The sequence below is a fragment of the Solanum stenotomum genome, chromosome 1, assembly GCF_019186545.1.
Source record: "Solanum stenotomum isolate F172 chromosome 1, ASM1918654v1, whole genome shotgun sequence".
Classification (NCBI taxonomy): domain Eukaryota; kingdom Viridiplantae; phylum Streptophyta; class Magnoliopsida; order Solanales; family Solanaceae; genus Solanum; species Solanum stenotomum.
The window spans coordinates 68,057,686-68,074,690 of record NC_064282.1 but is presented as its reverse complement, the minus strand read 5'-3'; the positions used below and the strand labels follow the sequence as shown (position 1 = coordinate 68,074,690).

General features: G+C 35.8%; 1 pseudogene; it reads right to left on the bottom strand.

Annotated features, from left to right (window-relative positions):
• Positions 1-1,830: 1,830 nt before the first annotated feature.
• On the bottom strand, positions 1,831-16,743 carry LOC125871848 (syntaxin-71-like; annotated as a pseudogene).
• Between the last annotated feature and the right edge of the window lie 262 nt (positions 16,744-17,005).

Genomic DNA, 17,005 nt, shown 5'->3' with positions numbered 1-17,005 from the left:
GGTGAACTATGCATGTTCTTATGGAATTGATGAAATATGATGTAGATTGCTTTGAGAGTAAAAACATATATGTATTCTTGTGGCTAATTGTTGTGAAAGGATTGCTCACATAACTACCAAATGCATGAATGTGGAAGGATTTCTCACATAAAGGATTCTAAGGCTGAAAGGTCTTCTCACCTAAAATGAATCAAAGATGAGGAGCTATTCTAATGAAACCTAGCTTGGATTGGTTACTTAATTGTACCTTTCCATGGATGACATATAACTTAACTTGGATTGGCAAGGTGACTTGCCCTTCCATGGATAATAAGAACTAGTTAAGAAAATGACTATTTCGTGGGATTTACGCTTAGCACCGAGAGGATATTGAGATGGGAGTTCTCCCATTAGTAGAGACCGGGTTTCTAGAAGCAATCTCTTTATACCATACCTATGTGCCCTCATAAGATGATTGTCTTAGATAGACATTAGCTAGTTGATCCCCATAAGCTAGAAGTTCATGGTCTTACCTTGGCAAGTAGGACACCCCTTTTTGGTGTGGGGTAGACACGGGATTCCGTGTTGATAGCTCACATGGTCTTATATGTCGGTTAAAGGTAAATCTCCCACAATAATAATGAACTAAAGTTACTTCAAGAACTATCTCACATATGTTCAAAGAACTTTAAAGATGTTAGCTTGCATTGACCATGTTTTATGACTCATGTTTTCTAACCATTTTTATATCATGTTTTAGCTTGGTCANATAGCTCACATGGTCTTATATGTCGGTTAAAGGTAAATCTCCCACAATAATAATGAACTAAGGTTACTTCAAGAACTATCTCACATATGTTCAAAGAACTTTAAAGATGTTAGCTTGCATTGACCATGTTTTATGACTCATGTTTTCTAACCATTTTTATATCATGTTTTAGCTTGGTCATTGCATGTCATGAAATGTCCCCATTTTAAGCATGTTATCAAATGTTATATGCATGGCTATCATACTTGGTACATATTTTGTACTAATGCATACTCTTGCCTACGTTTCCCCAAATGTAGGGTCCGATAGTCAGGGTTCCCAGTTTCGTGGCTAGGGGTTGATTTGAGAGATTTCGAGCTTTGGTTCCTCCTCATGCTTTGAGGACGGATTTTCATTGTTTTCAGTTTTTCCTTCTTTCTTTCAGTTTTGGACATGATGTATGGGCTAGGCCCAAATTTCATTCTTATGTACTAGATGGCTAATGAGACAAGTGTTTAGACTTCCACTTTACTTCTATAAAACTTTTGGACTTGAAATGTACCTCTTTATCTCTTTTAATTCTATTTCTTATGTTACGAATTCAAAGTGGCTTGTATGCGTCTTGGGGTCCTATACGCCATGTTATGCCTAGGGTACCTTTGGTCGTGACACAATACAGGAAGAAATACAATAGATAGTATCCAAAAACATACATGATGCCTCGACAATAGAATTCAGAAGAAAGAGAATTCATCAAGGTGAATACACAAGCACAAAAATGAATATACAACTAGAGTCAACCAAATACCTTCAAATAGGACAGTGAGTATGCCCGCGATAAGAATTTACTTCATCAATACTCTGCAATTGTATAACATTCAACAGTAAGCAATCAGATTGATTCTTAGAGAGTTAGAGTTCACTGTATCAAATACAAAATAAAATTGTGACATGCAACCCTCAAAATTAAAATGTCTTGGTTGCTTGACCAATGCCTCACATTTTTGGCATAATTCTATTCGTGGATATAATAATTGAATATCCTTAAACGTAACCAGAATGGGATAAACCATTGGGTTTTAACAGATTGTCAGAATGAGAACTTACTTATACAAATAGGCTGCGATTCTAAGAATTACGCACAACAAAATGATGTCAATACAGAAGTTTCGACTTGATCTCAGCTGAAAACGGATAAGACTCGTTAAATCTGGTACATTTAACGATAGAAGTACTATCCTGCAGAATGACTAAGCTTACAAAGAATGAAATATTATAGTGAATGGTCAGTTTACCTAGTTAACCGTGTCCTTAAGCCTAACATCCGTGCATTCTTAAGGTCAGATGTAGCGTTGTCGATCTGTCCACAAATTAAAGCAAAGTAGCACAAGTTTTGAACTCTTTCCATTAAATTGACTAACTAATTACAATAAGATTTTCTCACCTTAGACTCAGTCTCATCCATCAGAGGGACTTTCCTATCCACCTCCTGCATAGATTGGATCATCATTAATATCCTTAATATAGAAGGAGCAAAACAGACAACACGCAAAAAAATAATAATAACAAGACCTCATTCATCTCACTGGCCATGTTTTTCAAAGTATCCCGACATTCTGATATGACCTCCAAACCTTGGTCTTATGAGAGGTCGATACAAAACCATACATCGGTATTTAGGAACCAACCAGCTAGCAATAACATGTAACAAAAGGCAAAAAACTTCCGATGAATCATGAACAAGTCCATGATTATTAAATACTTCAAAAGAAATGCATGCATGTTTCATTTTGCGCATTTCATATTCTTGTCAGAATTGACTTGATTCTTCAGTTTGTCGAAAGTACTCATCTTAAAAATGTCCATTTGTATCCTTTCCAAATATTGAAAGAAATGATAAACATATCGTCATTGTAAAGGAATTGTATAACATTGAAGCGGATATATGATTAGCCTGGAGCGGAAAAGCTGTTGGAACGGATGCAACTTTATAACAACCTGAATCAAATTTAATTTCTGCACAAGAACCTGAACCTCCCCATCCACCAGATTGTTTGGGTGCAGCTGCTGCACCATCTGAAATTGCATTTATCCTATCGGGAAGTGAAAATACTAAATCATTACGTACAACAAATTCTTCACTTGAAAGCCCCTTAACCTGCAAGAGGAAGTATTGTTAGTTGACAAAACAAACCCAGTGAAATTAGGTTATTTCTTGTAAAGCATGGGCAAACACTGGAGAAAAACAGTCTTAAAGAATTCCTAATAATATAATAACGGAGAAAGGAGTGTACGAGAGGCAGTGAAAAGAACCAGCTGCACAGACTAAGCTTCAAAGTAGCATTATACTTCTATAGCTTTTTTGTCATACTAAATAGAGAAGGCTTGCTGCCATCACCATAGAGTGGACGATGACTTGAGGTCAAATATTATCATCCCTAATGAGCTCAATGACCTGCTCATATTGATTTCAACAACATACATTCATGAAAAATTGAGATATACAAATTATCACGCTTCTCGTAGCATTAACTACAGTGATCCTTTTACAATCTGGGTGCTTGATATTGTTAGAATCTCGTAGATATCCTAGAACGTTCTAGTACCTTGTAAATATAATAGCTTGATTTACTCCTGCAATTATGTATATTGATTATCTTTCCTTTCTTAGATATGAACACTTAGCTATTTGAACCCAATGGCTTGAGGGAATAATCAAGCTGAATTTTCTCTCAAATAGTGTTCAGGGGAGCATGAAGCTGAAAAAGCAACTAGGTCCTGCTTCGCTTAACACGTGAAGCGAAGCGCTCGCTTCACTTCACCCAAGTGAGGCGAAATTTGTAAAGAAAAGACCAAAATAAATCTTCCACAATGATGATATATATAAGCAAATGTTCAATTTAAATAATAATAAGTAGATAGCAGAAAATCCTCCATAGTACAAGCAAAATCAATACTAAAACATAAACTTAAGAAATTCTTCTTTCACATGAGCTGGGCAACTTTGATAAGCGGTAAGTATGGATTATCGCCAATGAGATGATGTGTGTGATGATAACTCCCCCTTTTGTGATTTTGTTACAAAAAAGACATTGAACATTGGTCTTGTCATTATCGCTAGCTTTTTGTCCATAGATCCAACTTCCAAGTTTGTCTGTTTTGATCTTGTGCCCATTTACAATCTTTAAGAGCAAAGAATTCAAATTTAGCTACTTTACTTTTTAAAAATCCACTGAGAATAGACTATTTGGATAGAATTAAAGTTCAACTACTTTAATAGGAAACAAAATTACTGAAACTGGACTATTTGAATATTTTTAGAATTCAGCTACTTGAATTAAAATTTAAACAAAGATGAAGAAAAATAACCCTAGCGTCTATACCTAAGTCATACTGTTATGACCCAGATTTATTGGGTCAAACGGCAAGCACATGCAATGAGTTAGTCCACACCTTTCATGATTACATCAGAACAGGGAACTTGGCAGTGCTAAACCAGCTCCAACACCACTAGACACAAATGCCAAGTTAACCACCAAGCAATATGATGATTACATCAGAACAGGGAACTCAGAGAAGTCTAACCCAAATGATCCATTAGTGACCAAGGAGCATATCAAAGACTGATAGGGAAACTGTTGTATTTAACTGTGACAAGACCTGATATAGCATTTGGGGTGAATACTCTAAGACAGTTTCTTCAACAACCTACGAAATCTCAAATGGATGTTGCACTCAGAATTGTGAGATATGTAAAGAATCAAGCTGATCTAGGCATTCTAATGTCTAGCAAGAAGAGCACTACACTAACAACTTACAGTGATTCAGACTGAGCTTCATCACCACACACTAGAAAGTCAGTAACAGGCTACATAGTTAAGTTTGGAGAATCTTTGGTGGAAATCCAAGAAGCAAACTACAATCTCAAGAAGTTTTGCATAAGCAGAATACAAGAGCATGGCTGCCATAGTTTCAGAATTAATATGGCTTATATGATTACTAAAGGAGCTGGGAGTGAACATGAAACTTCCTGTGGATATATACACAGATAGCAAAGCTGCAATACATATCGTAGCTAATCCAGTCTACTATGAAAAAACCAAACACATTAAGATAGATTGCCATTTTATAATAGAAAACATAGACAAAAGACTGGTGGCAACAAGATACAATTCAACAAAAGACGAACCTGCTGTTTTGCTCACCAAAGGACTCAATACAGTACAACACTTGTATCTCAACTCCAAGCTAAGAACTTGTAACATTTTCTCACTTTCTAGCTTGAGGGGGAGTGTTGAAGGAAGTAATATAAACTAGAGGGATAAATCTGTACAATCACTAGTTGGTCAGTGCGTTCAAATAGTAGTTAAGTAATTAGTTATAACTTCCATTCAAGAAGTTAGCTATGATTCATATCAGCTATTTCATTGTAAGCTATATATATCACTGTATATCGTATTATGAAGCACACTTGATGAATGAACAATAAGGTTCTTCTCTAAGCTCTCCTCTTCCTTCTTCTGCTTTGTCTTCTTTCTCTAACAGTTCAAGCGGGAAAATAGAATTTTGGAAATTATCTCATCTCTCTCCTCTACAAACTCTCTCCATCTTCTAACTTCTTTCCCTAGTTCTCGGTCTCCTCTCTGATTCACCTCTTCTTTAGATTTTTAATTGATCCTAACTATTTTAATGAACTTATGTTATGAATAAACTGAAATAACAAGAATTGAAATCGCACAACCGGCAAATTGAAAGAAATTGGGATTTTTATTGATAACTGGAATGATTACAAGATGCTACTTCTAGAGTTCTCGTAATCGAAACGCACTATCTCTAATGGTGGAAGCTTAGAACACCTTATCCGTGGCAGTTACCTAGAGGTTTAGAGAAGGAGTAACGAGGAAGAAGAAGGGAAGAGAGAAGAGAATAAGGAGAGAAGAGAGAATAATTTGGTGCCAGTAATTCGTTAGGTTCCCTCGCTCCAGCTGATATCTGTTATAACAGATTCCATTAACCGCTAGGCTAACTAGGACCGTTGATCACGCCAGTTGTGCTCAATTATGAACCAATTGATGTATTCCTCCATGTGACTCGCGTGTACCTCTACTAACTTATGTTTCTTCCATGTGTATTCTACCACTGACCTCATATTTCTCTTGCTACTTTCCTTTTCTTATAATCTACTTCCCCAATTTCACTGTTCAAATCCCTAATTCCCTTCCTTACCTTATATTTGTTACACTACCCTCCGTCAAAATTGACCTTGTCCTCCAGGTCGTTATTGAGCCATGATGTTTGGAAATTGACTTTTTAGGTTGCCCCAATCCTCCCATGTAGCTTCATCCAGGCTCAAGTTAGACCATTGCACCAAGAGTTTAACAGTCACCGTATTATTTACAATTTTACACGCACCATACGTAGTTGAAGCATGTCTACCAGTTAAACCAAGACGCGACCATCATTATCACAAGTAGGAGGTTGCTGGTGAGCTATGATAGTTGAGCCAATCCGCTTCTTGAGCTGAAGAACATGGAATATCGGGTGGATCTGTGACCCTTGTGGAAACTCAAGCTGGTAAGCTACTGACCCGATACGTTTGATAACTCTGTAAGGTCCATAATATTTAGCACTAAGCTTTAAATTCTTGCGAACCACAATTGATGTCTGCCGGTAGGGCTGTAGCTTCAAACAGACTAGAGCCCCTCCTTCAATTCTCTATTTTATGATGCCAGTTGGCAAAGAACTTCATAAGAGCATGTGCCTGATGGAGGTCCTTCCTAAGGTTCTGGAGCATCGTTTGCCTCTGAGCCAAGCTATGACCCCGTGGAGTGTGAGAAGAATGGGGTAGGGAACCCAATGGTATCTAGGGAGGGATAAGCCCATAATGCTTCGAAAGGAGTAGATTTTAGGGAGCTATGGTGATTGGTGTTATACCACCACTCGACCAAAGGTAAAACCATTTGAACGACTATTTGGGATTTGAAAAATTCATGGCTCTCAAGTAGGTTTCTAGGCATCTATTCAATCTCTCGGTCTGGCCGGCCATCCGGTTGAGGGTGATAAGATGAAGACAATTGTAGCTTAGTGCCCAGGGATTTGAACAAATGCAGCCATAACTGACTTGTGAAAATAGAGAGAGATTTCTGAAAATAGAGTCTCTATCTGAGACTATGATCTTTGGCAACCCATGCAGTATGTGGACTTCATTTAGGAAGACTTCTGCAACATCTTGGGTCTTATATCGATGCTTCAAGCTCGAAAACTGCTCATACTTAGTTAACCTATCCACCACCACAAAAGTAGTGTTTTTGTGCCTTGAAGAAGGCAATCCTTCAATGAAATCCATGGCAATGTCCTGCCGAGGAGCTCTAGGGATTGGTAGGGGCTGTAACAACCTATGATAATGTACATTTTCATTCTTAACCCCCTGGAATAAATCACATTCAGATACCCATCTAACTATATCTGATCACATACTAGGCCAATAATTAGGAGGGTACATAGGTCGGTTTGTTTTTTCATTAAAAAAAACCTAAATCAATTATGTCGTTTTATTAAATCTAAAAATCAAATCAAACCACATAACGTCGGGTTTTTCGGTTTCGGCTTTAGTTGGTTCATTGGGTTTTTTTATTATTTTTTACAATTATACGGTGTTTGAAAAAGAGATCAAGTATATTTTCACTTACCTGATAAGCTAAAATGTTAAAAATGTTAAATGAATAGAAATCTTTATAAAAGTGCATTCAATAACATCACAATTATTTATCACAAATTTGTATAAGCAATGTTTAGTAGCATGCAACAAAAAATTTAGGATCATATAGCACAACCTTAGCAAGATACCCTACACTTTCAAATATTTCATAATAGAGGGATAGAGGGATAACTTTTTCACAGTTTATAAAGATTTCAATTTTGTACGAATAAAAAAACACTTTTATCTACCTCCAGTACCACTTATTGTGGCATGAATCACCTTTTCAATAATAAAAACATATTTCTCAAATTATAATCAAAAGACATCACATAGAACAACTCTATGTATTGACAGTAAAGGCTTAGAGAACAATAATATTACTAAAATATTCCATCTTTGATAACGTCAAAATCTAGAATAATAACCTTATTTTGAGTACTATAACATGAACTAGAAATCAGGAGCATCTATATAATAAAATAATTTAAAAAGTTATTACAGTCAGCAATTATGTATACAAATATTAAGTACAAAACAAATCATGATTATGATACTCATTGCCACAATAACGTTTGTTAACATAAAATTAAATTCAAATAAGCCATTCATTAAATTTTTTCACACAATAATCAACTTTTCCTTATAAAATCCCAAGTACCAATCTAGCACAAATATTAAAATCATATACCACCTCAAATAATGTCAATATATAGATGTGAATATTTAAGAAGAATTTTTCATTCTAAGCACTTCAAGTAGTTCTAGAATCACCAACATATATAATATTTTCATCTTCTCCAATTTGGGTGTAGGACACAATAATTTTAGTTAGCACAAATATGCTTCAAAAACACCAAAGTCTAACACCAAATCTCTCACTTTCACATATCTAGTCATAAGATTCACTAGAGAAATGGCCATGACAATTTATATCATCCGCTTAGTCAAATGTATTTTTACTTAGCGGGATTCTCATTTCTCCGAATCTTCTTCTATGTTAAGGGGCATGTTAGCTTAATTTTCCACACATAAAATCACCAAAATATAGACATATAATATTATTACATACCTATTTTATTGAGCCTTCGAAAAATCTCAATAAAAACAACTTACCTTTGACACCAAACGCAGGTTACAGAGCTGCATCTCACTTGAATTACTTCATTGTAATTTTTTAGTGTGCCAGTTGGTAGTGTGTCAACATTAACAATATCCATAAGAATTTCTACCAGATTGAGTGGTTCATTACATAGAGGCACTTTGATTTCCCTCCTCTCCCTTAAATCCAAGGCTTAAAAAGTTAACCTAATTGTTAAACTCATTATCACATTTTCACCATCGACTATTTTGTTATATGCCTCTCCGTCAAAATGGTCTTCTTTATAATTAGTATTCTCCATAAGAATAAAGTGAAAAGAGATATCCTTAAGATTATTGGAAACCTTACGGAAAATACCTTCTTCTCCAATGCTTGTATTGAATTCACCAAAGATTATACTTCACCATGAACTTTTGCAAGGAATTCTTCAAAGCTTGAGGCGTGTCAAAGACATTATCCTTAAGGATATTTCACCCGGTAAGGTGTATCCCCAGGATTCAACAAGCTCTTCTAGTATAAAACTAGGAGCCAGAAACTAACAAAGATTCAATAATATAAACCCAACAAAAGAATATAAAAAGAAGAACTGCCCTCTTTCTTCTCTGTACTCACCATTAGTATATAAGTATATTTATATAGGAAACAATAACTATCTATAATCCTCTATCAACTATTGCCAACAATTGAAAGAACAAAGCCTTAAAGACATTAAAGACATAATGAGTTGAAAGCAATTCATTTCAAGAAATTGATGTTGGTAACGGCTATATTTTGACTAAAGAGAATATTGATTTATAAGATAATTAGAAAGATATTAACACTCATTCAATATAATTAATATAGATAATAATATGAATATTTCTTTTTGAGATACTAGAATTATTTTTCCAACACTTCTCAAACATGATCCTAGATTTGGAGTTGATTGACTCCCTACTTCTAGGAGGACAGCAGACTTGGTTAAGAGTGGAGGAGCTTTCCCAAGCGTAAAAAATTGACAGATTTTTAATCTCTCCTGAATGGAGTGAAAAGTTCAAAGCCATTAAGCCACATACCATGTCCATGGTGTTCTCAGATCATAGACCAATTATTCTGGAAAGTGGGGATCGGGTAGCATCACCCTCATATTTTAAATTCGAGAACATGTAGTTACAATCTGATAGTTTCATAGATATGCTGAAATATTGGTGGAACTCTTATACAGCTATGGGCACACCGGATTTTATGTTCACACGAAAGCTAAGGAACCTGAAGGACATTACTAGATGGAATTGAGAGGATTTTGGCAAAATTGGAACTCAAAGGAGCAAGGGTTTAGTAGAGCTAGAGAAACTTAGAGCAGATTGCAGAACATAGAACTCACACCATGATCAGAAACTGAAGCCACTGAGCCTAAATTTAGAATTGAAGCAGATAGCAATTGCAGAAGAAGTATGCTGGAGAGTAAATCAAGATGCCTATGGTTGAATGAGGGTGATAAGAACACAAAATTCTTTCAGAGAATGGCTAACTCAGACAAAATAGGCAACACCATCGATAAATTGAAAATAGGGGAGAGCATAACTGATGACAAGGGGTTGATCAAGGAAGGTCTTCTGGATTACTACCAGAAATTGTACAAAGAGACAAAATTGTGGAGACCCTCAACTGCACTTTGCTGCTCCTAAATCCTGTGCCTGGGGGTGTTCACAGGACGGTTTGTGTCGGTTATTTGTCAAAACCGATGGGGTCTACGGACCGTAGAAAGGTCGATTACTCGTAGAAATGTCTCATGGGAAGTAGGATGAATTTTGGGTTTCTGAAGTTGGTTCTACGGTTGACCAGTACGGGACGTAGAAAATTCTACAGATGTAGGTACAAACCATAGATCAATCCGACAGTTATTTCTTAAGTATATTTGGGTCTTTTCCTATGCATTTAATACCTATACTATGCCTTTTTTACCCTAAATCTAAGTCCTATAACAACCTTTCTATTCCTAATTCTACCAACACTCTCTCATTCTCTCAAATTTCCAAATCACATCCAAGTTCATCCTCTCCAATCCTCTCTCAAGTTCAAAGAAGAAATCTAGAGTTCAAACTTCAAGTCTCCTTTTTCCTCTATTGCTTTTGGGCTTTGATCATCAAGGTATGTGGTAATTCACCAATGTATTTAATTCATCCATTCGGTCCCAAAAGATTTCCAAGTTTGTAAGTCAATTTCATCAAGTTTGATTAGGATTTCATTCAATTCTCCATGGGTCCTATTTGGTTATTATTCAATTGTTTGATTTTAAAATTATTATGAATGATTTGATTCAATTACACGTTTTCCAATTGATTTCATATAGATCCATGCATTATTCATGATTTTTTTACTATGAATTTATGAAGATATGAGTTTTTGAAGAAAACTATGAACTTGGTGAATGATGATTTATGAAAGTTATGTATGATTTATGAAAAGAATGTTTTATGAACTAAGGTTGCTTTTAAGATAAGCATCAATGAAATTGTGAAAGGTTTTCTCACATATGCATGATTTGTGAAATGTTTTCTCACATATTAAGAAATCATGATTGGTGAAAGGTTTTCTCAAACATGTATGGATCATGATTTAAGGAGCTACTCTATAATGACTTAAGCTTGGATTAGTGATTTGATTGTGCTTTTCCTGATGATATGTTTACGAATATGACTAATCCGTTGGGATTTTTACTTAGCACTGAGAGGACATTGAGATGGAGGCTCTCTCGTTAGTAGAGGCCGAGTTTCTAGTAGCAATCTTCTTGTCCCTAACTACGTCCCCCAGTAGAATTGTCTTAGAAAGACATAGCTAGTGGATCCACCTAAGCTAGAAGTTCATGGTCCTTACCTTGGCAAGTAGGACATCTCTTTTTAGTGTGGGAGCAAGACACCGAATTTAATTGGTTCAAATACAGTGGACAAATCATTTTGGCGATTTTCATTACTAAATTTTAGAAAAATAGTTATTGTGATAATTTAATTCTCTTGACTCATTTGATAGTTTGGTATGATAGAGATTATGATTTCCCAAGCCCAATTAGGCCACTAAAACGTCAAATGCTCTCAAACATTTGATTTTTATTAAGCAACTAGTCATTTTGTATGCATTTACCGTTTATAATTCTATATGAAAAAAGTCAATATTTTATTATATAACTTCGGTAAGATTCTTTCAATAAAATATTAGTCATTAATTGTAATTCAATATCTTGATTCTTGTTCTTAAAATCTCATTAGTGGATAATAATATTTGAGTAGTTTACTGCAAAATTCAATAAAATATGATGTTGCGAGTTTCATGGTGCATTTGCTCGACCTTCGAGTTAGGTCTTAACTTATTGTTCTAAGATTAAGCTTAGGTAGTAAGTTATTGTATAAAACATGTTATGAGTTGCGCAAATTATTGAGTTGAAGTACTAAATGAGACCATTTGATGTTGTAATACTTGAAAACCTTCGAGTTAGGTCATAATTTAGTGTTCTATGACTTAGATTGGGTAGTAAGTTATTGTATAAAACATGTTATGACTTATGAGTTGGGCAAACTATTGAGTTAAAGTACTAAATGAGACCATTTGATGTTGTAATACTCGAAAAGAAAGTTTTAGCCGATAAATGGCTTGAGACTTGGAAATTGTATCAATGTTTAGTTGTATTGAGTTCCATATATTAATCTCAAAAGAGGAGTTATTAGACCAAAATGGGCATCGTATGGAAAGAAATCTTATTAAAATGATGAATTATGGCCTAGGGGCACAGTTATAAAGTAAATTTATATCTTGTTGCTATTTAAAAATTTGATTTATTTATTGTTATCATGTGTACTCATTCATTTTCATGGATCACAAAAATGATACTATGAAAAAGACTTTCTTGGAAAAGAAAACATTGATTTTTGAATGGTTCAAGTTCAAGCATGTTTATATTGAGAAAGTCGTTGATGTTTGCCAAAATATTTTGGCCAAGATATGTGAACCTCGCGAGTCCCCCGAGGGTCCCACCTCACAACAAAGTTCTTTGGAGGGAATGTATACTAGTACGATCATTGGCCATTGCATTATTTTGCATATTATTACGTGTTGTATTGCCTCTTATCATTGTATTGATTGAACGGCGGGAAATTTTCTGCCTAATAAAAGATGAAAACCAACTCAAACATGAAAATTACATAATAGTAGACAGGATACCGTAGTACATCTAAAAGCTACAACAAATACAACTGTAAAATCGTTGATTTTTGTATGTGAAATATATAAAACTTGTCCTTTTAGGGGTAAGATGGGTACACAAAGTTTAGGTGACAAGAAAAGAATAAGGCAATTCTCAATATGTAACACTTCAAAAAAAAATTAAAGACTTGTAAGGAAGGGTTCAAGAACGGTGGAAAAGTCTAAGGAAGGATTCAAGGACGGTGGAAGAGCCCACGGTCAGTGAACTCATCCTTGAACCCAAGCCTTCTGAAAAAATATTCTAAGGCAATGGTCTAAGAAAAGGTTTAAGGCCGATGGAAGAGTCCACGGTCAGTTAACCCATCCTTGAACCCAAGCCTTCTAAAAAAATATTCTAAGGCAAGGGTCTAAGGAAGGGTTCAAGGACGCTAGAAGAGTCCACGATCAGTGAACCCATCCGTGAACCCAAGCCTTGTGAAAAAATATTCTAAGGCAAGGGTCTAAGGAAGGGTTCAAGGATGGTGGAGGAGTCCACGGTCACTGAACCCATCTTTGTGAAAAATATTCTAAGGCAAGGGTCTAAGGAAGGGTTCAAGGACGGTGGAAGAGTCCACGATTAGTGAACCCATCCTTGAACCCAAGCCTTGTGAAAAAATATTCAAAGGCAAGGATCTAAGGAAGGGTTCAAGGACGGTGGAAGAGTCCACGGTCACTGAACCCATCCTTGTGAAAAATATTCTAAGGCAAGGGTTTAAGGAAGGGTTCAAGGATGGTGGAAAAGTCCACCGTCACTGAACCCATCCTTGTCAAAAATATTCTAAGGCAAGGGTCTAAGGAAGGGTTCAGCGACGGTGGAAGAGTCCACGGTTAGTGAACCCATCCTTGAACCCAAGCGTTGTGAAAAAAATATTCAAAGGCAAGGATCTAAGGAAGGGTTCAAGAACGGTGGAAGAGTCCACGGTCAGTGAACCCATCCTTGAACCCAAGCCTCGTGAAAAATATTCCAAGGCAAGGGTCTAAGAAAGGGTTCAAGGACGGTGGAAGAATCCACGGTCAGTGAACCCATCCTTGAAACCAAGTCTTGTAAAAAATATTCTAAGGCAATGATTCACAGATAGATTCATGGCCGGTAGAAGGGTCCACAGACGGTAGACCCGTGAGTGAAGATTGACTTAGAAAAAAAAATAAAGCTCGTCAATTATTTTTTTCAAGGTTATATGGGTCTTTTCCTATGCATCTAATATGTGAACTAGGTCATTTTAATCCTAATCCTAGACCCTATATTTGCGGCTTCGGCACGCTGAAGCAAGGCTCACTTTTGTGGCCAGGAGCTCGCAAAAGCGAGGCCCGCCTCCTTGGGGCCTGGAATGATTACAAGATGCTATTTCTAGTAATCAAAATGAACTATCTCTAATGGAGGAAGCTTAGAACAGCTCATCCATGGCAGTTACCTGCAGGTTTAGAGAAGAAGAAATGAGGAAAAAGAAGGGAAGAGAGAAGAGAGAATAATATTTTGGTAGTAATTTGTTAGGTTCCCTAGCTCCAGCTAATATATGTTATAACAGATTCCATCAACCGCTAAGCTAACTAGGATCGTTGATCACGCTAGTTGTGCTCGATTATGAACTGTTTGATGTATGCCTCCATGTGACACACACGTGCCTCTACTGACTTCAGCTTCCTTCACGTGTATTCCACCATTGACCTCTTTCTAGATATTGACTAACATATGAAGTTCATAAACCCCTCTTCATAGCTAAAATAAAATTATAAATGACAACAAAATCCCAACACAAAGTCAAACTAATTGACTAACATATGAAGTTCTAAGGTTAATCATACTTAACCACATCATCTTTTTTCACATCAGCGTTCATGACCCTCCTCTGATAGCAAAATATACTCATAACTCACAAACCCCGGTTTATAGCTAAAAAAAATGTTTAAGTTAATTGTAGCTGATTAAAATTTGAATTATACAAACTCTTCCTAGGTTCTACCTCAAGAAAACAACTTTTTCGTGTAATTTCATCTTGTGGTACACAGTACGTTGTTTCATGCTTGAAAAGAAAACAACTAAGACCCCTTATACCCCAAGATAATATGAACATAATGTAGGCTGATAAAAATTATCAGTGCATGAACTTATTATATAGAGGGGATGCTGTGTTTCTAAAGTCTCAAAACCCAACCAGCAAGTCCCCCAAATATACCCAAGCCAATTGGGCAATGATACACCTCTTTCTATTACTAGCTGCTTGCTTATCAATCTCCCCACCTCTTGAGTCATAATTGAGTCCAATAAACCAAAGCAGAAATGTTCTCTTTCTATATATCCTAGGCAAACCTCAATAATGCTTTCTTTCTATATATCCTAGACTAAACTAGACAACCCTCAATACTGTTTTCTTTCTATATATCCTAGACTGCAAACTAGACAGACCTCAATAATGTTTTTTTTCTATATATTCAGAAGAAAAGTAAATCAACTGAAAACAAAGTGAACACACCTTCTTCAGAGCCAATCTTTGCATTTTGGGAACCTCCTCAATCAATCTAGCCTTTGTGTGTTTGCCTGCAATGGGAGATGTTGGAATTGATGGCGGTGTAAAGGCAAGCAAAACCACCATCGCCAGAATGTTTGGAATCTTTTTGTTTGTCGATATCATACTTGTCGTACTTCTTGCTCCATGTCGACCTATCTTTCTTCATCTGGGCATTTAATAGCCTCTCCTTAAGCCTAGCCTTGTCAACAGCTTGACCAAGGGAATAAGGATTTAGCATTTTTACTATATGCCTAATTTCTTCTTGCGGCCCTTCCACAAAGAATTCCAGGTAATGTAGGAATTCTGATCAAAACCCAAGTCTTGAGCTCTTCAAATTTCTCCAAGTAGTCATTCACAGTTCCTATTTGCTCTATTTTCTTGAATTCTCTAATAAGATTAAGCTTGCTATTACTAGCTCCATCAAACCTTTTACTTCATCCAAAAATTCCAGTCATCAAACAGTGCCTCTACTTAATTGAAAGGAAAAATATCAGGCCTCAGCCTTACCTTGAAGATGAAGTACAACTATCTCCAATTTTTGCTTTGAATCCAAGTTGCGATGATAGTGGAAGTACCTCTCTGCTTTTGTCAACCACAAAGTCAAACTAATTGATTAACATATGAAGTTCTTAAGGTTAATCACACTTAACCACATCATCTTTTTCAGATCAGCATTCATAACCCTCCTTTGATAGCAAATATTCTCATAACTCATAAACCTTTTTATAGCTAAAATAAAATGTGTAAGTTCATTCAAGCTGATTAAAATTTGAATTATACAAGCTCTTCTTAGGTTCTACTTCAAGAAACGAAATTTTCCATGTAATTTCATATTGTGGTTCACAGTACATTGCTTTATAACTTGAGTAGAACAGTGAGGGGATCTGCTTGCTTATCAAAACCCAAATATGCGGCTTTCTACTAATATCTGCTTGCTTATCAATCTCTCCACCTCTTGAGCCACAATGGAGTTCAATAAACCCAAAACAGAAATTTATCAGAAAAAAATTAGTAGAGTAATGTGCAAACTAGAAAAACCTCAATAATGTTTTCTTTCTATATATATTCTAGACATGTCATAGCCCTAGCTCTACATTGCATGACAACCTACTGAACATTTGAAATCTTCTCATTTAATCTAGCCTTTATTCTTCAAATCTCCGCACTAATCGTCACAGCAAACCCTCTATTTTTTTCTTTCGAAGCTGTATTTGCTTTCTGTAATCGGAAATGCCTTCAAATGTTCAAATAATAGGAGTAGGAAATAAATATCTGGATATTTTAGGCTTTCTGTGACAAAAAAGAAGTAAATTGAAGTGACCTGAAGAGTAGCTTCAATGTCGGAATGGATGGCGGTGTAAAGAGCAGCTTCAATCATCGCCAGAAAGTTTGGAATTGATGTCGATATTGCTTCCCCTTTCCAGTTGTACTTCTATAACCGCAAATGCATCATCGCCAGAAAGCTTGTCGATATCGTACTTGTTGCAACTGGAAATTTTGCTCTGCTTCTGTAATGGGTTGATGATGACCAAAGGGACTTCTCTTTTTTAAAAAGAGAGTATATAGGACGACGCCGTATATACGCTGGAACTGAACGGTCACTAAAAATGTCATCTTAGTTCAAAATTATCTTCTTTTTTTTGTCAATATTTTGGTCAAACAAGCCCTAATAATTTTTTTCAAATTTTTTTTTATATATAGGTATTCTTTTTATGATAAAATTATTATAACGCATCATTAATTTTAATACAAAAGAT